This window comes from Oncorhynchus keta, unplaced genomic scaffold (genome assembly GCF_023373465.1).
Source record: "Oncorhynchus keta strain PuntledgeMale-10-30-2019 unplaced genomic scaffold, Oket_V2 Un_contig_3873_pilon_pilon, whole genome shotgun sequence".
Classification (NCBI taxonomy): Eukaryota; Metazoa; Chordata; class Actinopteri; order Salmoniformes; family Salmonidae; genus Oncorhynchus; species Oncorhynchus keta.
The window spans coordinates 15745-25301 of NW_026287477.1; the positions used below are offsets into that span (position 1 = coordinate 15745).

Genomic DNA, 9557 nt, shown 5'->3' on the forward strand with positions numbered 1-9557 from the left:
TCTCTTCTTTCTCTCTCCGGAGGACCTGAGCCCTAGGACCATGCCCCAGGACTACCTGACATGATGACTCCTCTGTCCCCAAGGCCATGCTGCTGCTCCAGTTTCAACTGGCCCTAGACCATGTCCCAGGACTACCTGACATGAACTCCTTGCTGTCCCCAGTCCACCTCATGCTGCCCCAGTTTCAACCTAAAAATGCTGGATTTATGAACAGATGGTCATGTTCTATTGCCACCCCACATAGCCCGGTTCCTCTCTAGGCTAGGTTTTGGCCTTTCTAGGGACTGCCACCGTGCTTTTCACCTGCATTGTTTGCTGTTTGGGAGGCTGGGTTTCTGTACACACTTTGAGATTTGTGTACGAAGGGCTATATAAATAAATTTGATTTGATTTGATTTGATAAGATCTGGCATCATATAGTCTGCAGGATGGGAAATCATCTTAAATGTAGTCAGGATGTAAATCCTTGTATATATCAAATACTTGCAGTCTCTGACAAACAGGATTAAAATTTTTAGAAATAATTTAACAGAATACTGCTGCCACTGTCAACATGGGTAAATGGGGCTGTGGGTTAGTGTGGGGGTTACCTGTGTGGGTGGGTAACCTGTGTGGGTGTGGGTTACCTAGTGTGGGTTACCTAGTGTGGGTTACCTAGTGTGGGTAACCTAGTGTGGGTTACCTGTGTGGGATTACCTAGTGTGGGGGTTAGGGCCAGGCTGTGTCTGTGTGGGTTACCTGGGTGGGCCAGGCTGTGTCTGGTGTGGGTTACCTGGGTGAGGGTCAGGCTGTGTCAGATGTGGGTTACAGGCTGTATCAGATGTGGGTGTGGGTTACCTAGGCTGTGTCAGGTGTGGGCTACCTGGGTAGGGCCAGGCTGTATCAGTGTGGGTTATCAGGTGTGGGTTACCTGGGTGAGGGCCAGGCTGTATCAGGTGTGGGCTACCAGGGCTGTATCAGGTGTGGGTTACCTAGTGTGGGTTACCTGGGTGAGGGCCAGGTCAGGTGTGGGTTATAAGGGCCAGGTGTATCAGGGTTACCTGGATGAGGGTCAGGCTGTATCAGGTGTGGGTTACCTGGTGTGGGTTACCTGGATGAGGGCCAGGCTGTATCAGGTGTGGGTTACCTGGGTGAGGGCCAGGCTGTATCAGGTGTGGGTTACCTGGATGAGGGCCAGGCTGTATCAGGTGTGGGTTACCTGGGTGAGGGCCAGGCTGTATCAGGTGTGGGTTACCTGGGTGAGGGCCAGGCTGTATCAGGTGTGGGTTACCTGGGTGAGGGCCAGGCTGTATCAGGTGTGGGTTACCTGGATGAGGGCCAGGCTGTATCAGGTGTGGGTTACCTGGGTGAGGCCAGGCTGTATCAGGGCCAGGCTGTATCAGGTGTGGGTTACCTCAGGCCAGGTGTGGGATACAGGTGTGGGTTACCTGGGTGAGGGCCAGGCTGTATCAGGTGTGGGTACCTGGGTGAGGGTTACCAGGTGTGGGCTACCAGGTGTGGGCTACCTGGGTGAGGGCCAGGCTGTATCAGGGTGGGTTACCTGAGGGCTAGGGCCAGGCTGTATCAGTGTGTTACCTGGGTTACCTGGGTGAGGGCCAGGCTGTATCAGGTGTGGGTTACCTGGGTGAGGGTCAGGCTGTGTCTGGTGTGGGTTACCTGAGGGCCAGGCCAGGTGTGGGTTACCTGGATGAGGGCCAGGCTGTATCAGGTGTGGGTTGAGGGCCAGGCCTGGATGAGGGCAGGCTGTATCAGGTGTGGGTTACCTGGGTGAGGGCCAGGCTGTATCAGGTGTGGGTTACCTGGGGCCAGGGTCTGGATGAGGGCCAGGCTGTATCAGGTGTGGGTTACCTGGGTGAGGGCCAGGTATCAGGTGTGGGTTACCTGGCTGAGGGCAGGCTGTATCAGGTGTGGGTTACCTGGATGAGGGCTCCAGGCTGTATCAGGTGTGGGTTATCTGGATGAGGGTCAGGCTGAACACAAGGGCCAGGCTGTATCAGGTGTGGCTTACCTGGTGAGGGTTACCTGGAGAGGACACAGGCTGTATCAGGTGTGGGACTGGATGAGGGAGGCTGTAGATTTACCTGGATCAGGAGTGGGTTACCTGGATGAGGGAGGCTGTATCAGGTGTGGGACCTGGGTGTGGGCCAGGTGTGGGACCTGCACAGATGAGAGAGGGCCAGGCTGGGTTACAGGGTCAGGTGTGGCTTACCTGGATGAGGGCCAGGCTGTATCAGGTGTGGGTTACCTGGATGAGGGTCAGGCTGTATCAGGTGTGGGTGTGGGTTACCTGGGTGAGGGCCAGGCTGTATCAGGAAAGTGGGTTACTGGTGTGGGTTACCTGGATGAGGGCCAGACTGTATCAGGTGGGCTACCTGGTGTGGGTTACCTGGGTGAGGGTCAGGCTGATCAGGTGGGTTACCTGGGTGAGATCAGGTGTGGGTTACCTGGATGAGGGCCAGGCTGTAAGGGAGAGGGCCAGGCTGATCAGGTGTGGGTTACAGAGGTGAGGGCCAGGCTGTATCAGGTGTGGGTAACCTGGATGAGGGTCAGGCTGTATCAGGTGTGGGCTACCTGGGTTACCTGGGTGAGGGCCAGGCTGTATCAGGTGTGGGTTACCTGGGTGAGGGCCAGGCTGCATCAGGTGTGGGTTACCTGGGTGAGGGCCAGGCTGTATCAGTGTGGGTTACCTGGATGAGGGCCAGGCTGGAGATCAGGTGTCAGGGTTACCTGGATGAGGGCCAGGCTGTATCAGGTGTGGGTTACCTGGTGTGGGTTACCTGAGGGCCAGGCTGAGGGTCTTGATAGAGGTTACCTGGATGAGGAGCCAGACTGTATCAGGTGTGGGTTACCCAGCTGTATCTGGGTTACCTGTGGGACCTGGGTGAGGGCCAGGCTGTATCAGGTGTGGGCTACCTGGATGAGGGCTCCAGGTGTGGGTTACCTGGATGAGGGCCAGAGCTGTATCAGGTGTGGGTTACCTGGTGTGGGTTACCTGGATGATCAGACTGTATCACACCAAGGGCCCTGTATCTGGACCTGGGATGAGGGAGGGACACAGTTACCTGGATGAGGGTTAGACCTGAATCAGGTGAGAGAGATCAGGTGTGGGTTACCTGGTGTGGGTTACCTGGATGGGTCAGAGAGAGAGAGGAGGCTACCTGGGTGAGGGCCAGGGTATCAGGTGTGGGCTACCTGGGTGAGGGTTAGAGAGAGAGAGGTGGGACCTGGAGAGAGCCAGGCTGTATCAGGTGTGGGTTACCTGGAGAGAGAGGAGCTGTATCTCCAGGCTGGGCTGTGAGAGAGAGAGGACACACGGAGAGAAAGAGAAGACACAGAGAGAGAGAGGACACAGAGAGAGAGAGAGAGGACACAGAGAGAGAGACACAGAGAGAGAGGACACAGAGAGAGAGGACACAGAGAGAGAGAGGACACAGAGAGAGAGAGGACACAGAGAGAGAGAGAGGACACAGAGAGAGAGAGGACACAGAGAGAGAGAGGACACAGAGAGAGAGGACACAGAGAGAGAGAGGACACAGAGAGAGAGGACACAGAGAGAGAGGACACAGAGAGAGAGGACACAGAGAGAGAGGACACAGAGAGAGAGAGGACACAGAGAGAGAGAGGACACAGAGAGAGAGAGGACACAGAGAGAGAGAGGACACAGAGAGAGAGGACACAGAGAGAGAGAGGACACAGAGAGAGAGGGGACACAGAGAGAGAGAGGACACAGAGAGAGAGGACACGGAGAGAGAGAGAACAGATTATGTATATATTATAAGGAGGTTAAATTGGGTTAAAGGTCAAGCCACAATCCAGTTATAGCTTCCAATGTTTCAAAGGAAGCCATTTAAATCTAAATATTACTATAATTACTCTCAAAGGTGCTGGCCACATCCACCAGGTGGGTCCAGTCCAGGGGCTGTCCCTGCTCTCAGAGGGGAGGGGCATCAGCTCCTGGGGGAGGGGTGGCGCTGACGCTCAACCATCTCAGCCAATGACGTGTCAGATGCAGACAGGTCACCTGGAGAAACAGCACAGGGGGGGGGGCGGGCAGGTTAGAGCCGGAGACATTACTAACCATGAGAAAACAAACTTAGTGACAATGTTGTTCAAACCATGCACACTAGTCCCTTAGATTTCATTTTCATTTTTCATTTTCAGAAAAAAAAGAGGCTAACAGGTTGCTATTTTATATTTGTACAGCAACATGAGCTTTTCTACCAGCAGAGGGCAGCAGATACACAGCTGCAGCTCCAACGAGCATCACAGGAAACACCGTGATCACAAAGCCCTCCATCGAAGCTTCACATGTCATTCCAAGTAGTCCACTGTCCACAGTTGTATTTTAGAAACCAATGACCATGTTAATATATTCTACGGTTGAAGTCGGAAGTTTAAATACACCTTAGCCAAATACATTTAAACTCAGTTTTTCACAATTCCTGACATTTTAATCCTAGTAAAAATTCCCTGTTTTAGGTCAGTTGGGATCACCAGTTTATGTTTAGAATGTGAAATGTCAGAATAATAGTAGAGAGATTAATTTATTTCAGCTTTCATTTCTTTCATCACATTCCCAGTGGGTCAGAAGTTTACATACACTCAATTTCAACTCTCTGTGTCCTCTCTTTAAACTCTTTAACTTGGGTCAAACATTTTGGGTAAGCTTCCACAAGCTTCCCACAATAAGTTGGGTGAATTTTGGCCCATTCCTCCTGACAGAGCTGATGAAATTGAGTCAGGTTTGTAGGCCTCCTTGCTCGCACACGCTTCTTCAGTTCTGCCCACTAAATGTCTATGTGATTGAGGTCAGGGCTTTGCGATGGCCACTCCAATACCTTGACATTGTTGTCCTTAAGCCACAACTTTGGAGGTTTGCTTGGGGTCATTGTCCATTTGGAAGACCCATTTGCGGAAAAGCTTTAACTGATGTCTTGAGATGTTGCTTAAATATATCCACATAATTTCCCTCCCTCATGATGCCATCTATTTTGTGAAGTGCACCAGGCACTCCTGCAGCAAAGCACCCCCAAAACATGATGCTGCCACCCCCGTGCTTCATGGTTGGGATGGTGTTCTTCGGCTTGCAAGCCTTCCCCTTTTTTTAAACAATGGTCATTATGGTCAAACAGTTCTATTTTTGTTTCATCAGACCAGAGGACATTTCTCCAAAAAGTACAATTTTTGTCCCCATGTGCAGTTGCGAACCGTAGTCTGGCTTTTTTATGGCGGTTTTAGAGCAGTGGTTTCCTCCTTGCTGAGTGGCCTTTCAGGTTATGTTGATATAGGACTCGTTTTACTGTGGATATAGATACTTTTGTACCTGTTTCCTCCAGCATCTTCACAGGGTCCTTTGCTGTTGTTCTGGGATTGATTTGCACTTTTAGCACCAAAGTACATTCATCTCTAGGAGACAGAACGCGTCTCCTTCCTAAGCGGTATGACGGCTGCGTGGTCTCACTGTGTTTATACTTGCATACTATTGTTTGTACAGATGAATGTGGTACCTTCAGGCGTTTGGAAATTGCTCCCAAGGATGAATCAGACTTGTATAGGTCTACAATATTTTTTTCTTAAGTCTTGGCTGATTTAGTTTGATTTTCCCATGATGTCAAGCAAAGAGGCACTGAGTTTGATGGTAGGCCTTGAAATACATCCACAGGTACACCTCATTTTCTGGAATTTTCCAAGCTGTTTAAAGGCACAGTCAACTTAGTGTATGTAAACTTCTGACCCACTGGAATTGTGATACAGTGAATTATAAGTGAAGTAATCTGTCTGTAAACAATTGTTGGAAAAATGACTTGATGTCATGCACAAAGTAGATGTCCTAACTGACTTGCCAAAACTATAGTTTGTTAACAAGAAATTTGTGGAGAGGTTGAAAAACGATTTTTAATGACTCCAACCTAAGTGTATGTAAACTTCCGACTTCAACTGTATGTGATCGTCAAGGTGTGTTACTCAATAGTCAGGAATCAAAAGGGTTTGTGAGCAGGGTTCAAGGTAACTGGCCCGTCTGGTGTTCAACCTTCCCAAGTTCTCTCACGTCACCCCGCTCCTCCGCTCTCTCCACTGGCTTCCAGTTGAAGCTCGCATCTGCTACAAGACCATGGTGCTTGCCTACGGAGCTGTGAGGGGAACGGCACCTCAGTACCTCCAGGCTCTGATCAGGCCCTACACCCAAACAAGGGCACTGCGTTCATCCACCTCTGGCCTGCTCGCCTCCCTACCACTGAGGAAGTACAGTTCCCGCTCAGCCCAGTCAAAACTGTTCGCTGCTCTGGCCCCCCAATGGTGGAACAAACTCCCTCACGACGCCAGGACAGCGGAGTCAATCACCACCTTCCGGAGACACCTGAAACCCCACCTCTTTAAGGAATACCTAGGATAGGATAAGTAATCCTTCTCACCCCCCCCCCCCTTTAAGATTTAGATGCACTATTGTAAAGTGACTATTCTACTGGATGTCATAAGGTGAATGCACCAATTTGTAAGTCGCTCTGGATAAGAGCGTCTGCTAAATGACTTAAATGTAAATGTAACAGTCTCACCGTGGAGTTTGATCCCCAGTTTGTACGAAGGCCGTCTGAGAGGCACCCCGCGGGTGGTGGGAGAACGTGGCAACGTGGAGCAGCTGAACAGCACATCACTAGCCAGGCTGGGGTCTGGTTCTAGGTCCCCAAGCCTCAGAGAGGGGACACGCTGGCCCCGGTAGATACTCTCATCAGACAGGGTCCGGTGGAGTGATCGACGGGTAGGGGGCTGGCCTGAGGAGGACTGGAGGGAGGGAGGGAAGAGAGTCAGACTGGTGAGTCCTGCGATTACAAGTCAATTTAATGAAAACACACTAGCAGAAGGATTTAAATTCTAACATTGCAGAAGTCCCTGGTCTGCTGTCTGTACACTGCATGATCTCATTGTACCCACATATAAAATGTCTTGTAATAATAAACACACATACTATATATATACTATGTGTGTGTGTATATATATATATATATATATATAGTGTGTATATATATTATGTGTATAGTGTGTGTATATATAGTGTGTGTGTATATATATATATATATAGTGCCTTGCGAAAGTATTCGGCCCCCTTGAACTTTGCGACCTTTTGCCACATTTCAGGCTTCAAACATAAAGATATAAAACTGTATTTTTTTGTGAAGAATCAACAACAAGTGGGACACAATCATGAAGTGGAACGACATTTATTGGATATTTAAAACTTTTTTAACAAATCAAAAACTGAAAAATTGGGTGTGGGGGGTCTGGTCTCTTCATATCTTCCCACCCACCCTGCATGTACCTTGTCCTTGGGAGGAAGGGGGGTCTGGTCTCTTCATATCTTCCCCACCCACCCTGCATGTACCTTGTCCTTGGCCTTGTGCCGTCTGTGTTTGAGGGGCTGTCTGGACTCAGTCGCTTCATATCATCCTCTGCACTGGTCTTAGCGTGGGTGAGGTGTGGCTGGGGGAGTGATGAGGTCTGCTCTGAACACCGACCCCACCCTGACCTCCACCCCCTCTCCTCCACTTCCTCCTCCTCCTTCCCCGGGGACTTCCTGGTAATACATCAACATGGAGGGGTTAGAGGTCAGATAACAGTGTTAAAAATAAATACATGCTGCTTCTTCAATACTGTCCTGGTAACACACACCAGGCAGTAAACCAGGCAGTGAACCAGGCAGTGAACCATGCAGTAAACCAGGCAGTAAACCAGGCAGTGAACCAGGCAGTAAACCAGGCAGTAAACCAGGCAGTGAGCCAGTAAACCAGGCAGTAAACCAGGCAGTGAGCCAGGCAGTGAACCAGGCAGTAAACCAGGCAGTAAACCAGGCAGTAAACCAGGCAGTAAACCAGGCAGTGAACCAGGCAGTAAACCAGGCAGTAAACCAGGCAGTGAGCCAGTAAACCAGGCAGTAAACCAGGCAGTGAGCCAGTAAACCAGGCAGTAAACCAGGCAGTAAACCAGGCAGTAAACCAGGCAGTGAACCAGGCAGTAAGCCAGGCAATAAGCCAGTCAGTAAACCAGGCAGTGAGCCAGGCAGTAAACCAGGCAGTGAACCAGGCAGTAAACCAGGCAGTAAACCAGGCAGTGAACCAGGCAGTGAACCAGGCTGTAAACCAGGCAGTGAGCCAGTAAACCAGGCAGTAAACCAGGCAGTAAACCAGGCAGTGAGCCAGTAAACCAGGCAGTAAACCAGGCAGTCAGCCATGCAGTAAACCAGGCAGTGAACCAGGCAGTGAGCCAGGCAGTGAGCCAGGCAGTAAACCAGGCAGTGAGCCAGGCAGTAAACCAGGCAGTGAGCCAGGCAGTGAACCAGGCAGTAAACCAGGCAGTGAACCAGGCAGTACACCAGGCAGTAAACCAGGCAGTGAGCCAGGCAGTAAACCAGGCAGTAAACCAGGCAGTGAGCCAGGCAGTAAAACAGGCAGTGAGCCAGGCAGTAAACCAGGCAGTGAGCCTTAAAATAAATCTAATAGATTTTCATCTAGTACAGAGTTCCTCATCACATTTCAACTCAACTTGATGTTCAAAGCAATGTAATACCCCATTTGGCCACAAGGTGTGGATCAAGTATTCAGAGAGTTCACACAACACCTGTTGTTGAACACCTGTCCCTCCTGGTCTTACCTGCGGTTGTCCCCAAGTCGACAGAGTTGATGGTGGATCCTGGCTTCCTCCAGCCGATGAGGTACTTGAGGTGGCTCTCCTGACGGGGGGTAGAAGGTCTTGGGGCTGGGGGAGACTGACGTCTGGGAGCAGGGAGGTGGCAGAGGAAGACGAATCTTCACGGGGGGAACTGTGGCCAGAATGGCCTCTGGAGCTGGGGGTGGGGGAGAGAGAGGGGGTGGGGGAGAGAGAGGGGGTGGGGGAGAGAGAGTATGGGGGGGGGAGAGAGAGAGGGGTGGGGGGGGAGAGAGAGTATGGGGGAGAGAGAGAGAGTATGGGGGAGAGAGAGAGAGTAGGGGGGGAGAGAGAGGGGGCGAGGGGAGAGAGAGTATGGGGGGAGAGAGAGAGGGTGGGGGAGAGAGAGTATGGGGGGGAGAGAGAGGGTGGGGGGGAGAGAGAGTATGGGGGGGAGAGAGAGAGGGTGGGGGGAGAGAGAGTATGGGGGAGAGAGAGAGAGTATGGGGGGAGAGAGAGTATGGGGAGAGAGAGAGAGTATGGGGGGAGAGAGAGGGGCGAGGGGGAGAGAGAGTTTTGGGGGAGAGAGGGGGGGGGGGGAGAGAGAGTATGGATTTAACTAGCGACCATCGAGGGCCAAAATAATATAACATGCCAATGAAATCATCTAGACTTTGAGCTAATAACCACGGAGATAAACACACATCTTTGCAGTGGACATGTAGAGATTACAGTGTGCTACATATCCTCCTCACAGTCCTAACGTCAATGTACACAGTTATCGTGCTATCAGCTAGCTAGGCTTTAATCAACGTGCATCTCTGTGAGCTTTGTTAACTGTGTGAGTTCTGTTACGAGTATCAAGGCCATTAAATTGTGCTTCTGGAGACAGAGAGAGACAGAGAGAGACAGAGAGAGAC

General features: G+C 51.0%; 1 long non-coding RNA gene across 1 annotated transcript; it reads right to left on the reverse strand.

The window, feature by feature from the left end:
• Positions 1-3956: 3956 nt before the first annotated feature.
• Positions 3957-7483, reverse strand: LOC127924234 (uncharacterized). Its single transcript, XR_008117285.1, has 3 exons — positions 7379-7483; positions 6555-6780; positions 3957-4021 (listed from the first exon to the last, which is right to left on the reverse strand). It is a non-coding gene; the product is annotated as an uncharacterized LOC127924234 (long non-coding RNA).
• Positions 7484-9557: the final 2074 nt, after the last annotated feature.